General features: G+C 57.6%; 1 protein-coding gene across 2 annotated transcripts in view; it reads right to left on the minus strand.

Moving 5' to 3' along the window:
- Positions 1 to 212, minus strand: part of LOC104997979 (chromosome unknown open reading frame, human C21orf91) — a 33,621-nt gene extending 33,409 nt beyond the window's left edge. Inside the window, exon 1 of one of the 2 annotated variants that reach the window (XM_010852959.1) lies at positions 110 to 212. The gene's annotated coding sequence lies outside the window, so the exon portion shown is untranslated. The remainder of the gene's footprint in view (positions 1 to 109) is intronic. The other variant, XM_010852958.1, reaches the window with a different exon arrangement.
- Between the last annotated feature and the right edge of the window lie 298 nt (positions 213 to 510).

A 510-nucleotide genomic window follows, 5' to 3' on the forward strand; every position in this document is an offset into this window, starting at 1 on the left:
CGCGCTCGACCGGCGGCCGCCAACCCCCGCAGCTCCCCGGCTGCACGGACCCCGCGGCCTCGGCTCGGATTTCCTCCTGATCCCGCGTCTCCTGGCCCGGATCTCTCACCGTTCGGTGGAAGGTGGCTCCTCACACGCCCCTCCTCGAGGCAAGTAGATAGAGGAATCCGTTGTCACCTCCCCCTTTAGCGTAGAGGAAACTACTGCCTCCGGGCGGGGGCCGCGTGGGCCGCCAAGTGACGAGGTTGGGGGACACGGCCAGAGATACGCGGGGAGAACTTTGGGTGAAATCGCTAGACCGAGGCAAAATAGTATCGCTGAACTTTTGAGTTAGGTGCCGGTTGACGAGTTTAATGGGAGAAAAGTTTGTGTTTCAAGTTTTCGTCACTTAGGGGTAATTTCAAATCCAGAAGCTTTATTTTTTAAGATTGTTGTAGAAATGGGGCGCTCCTCCCCTGTAATATGGCGCATTCCTAACACGCCCACGAGGATAATCCCGGAGCCCCACCT

Source organism: Bison bison, unplaced genomic scaffold, assembly GCF_000754665.1.
Source record: "Bison bison bison isolate TAMUID 2011002044 unplaced genomic scaffold, Bison_UMD1.0 scf7180017864318, whole genome shotgun sequence".
Lineage (NCBI taxonomy): Eukaryota > Metazoa > Chordata > Mammalia > Artiodactyla > Bovidae > Bison > Bison bison.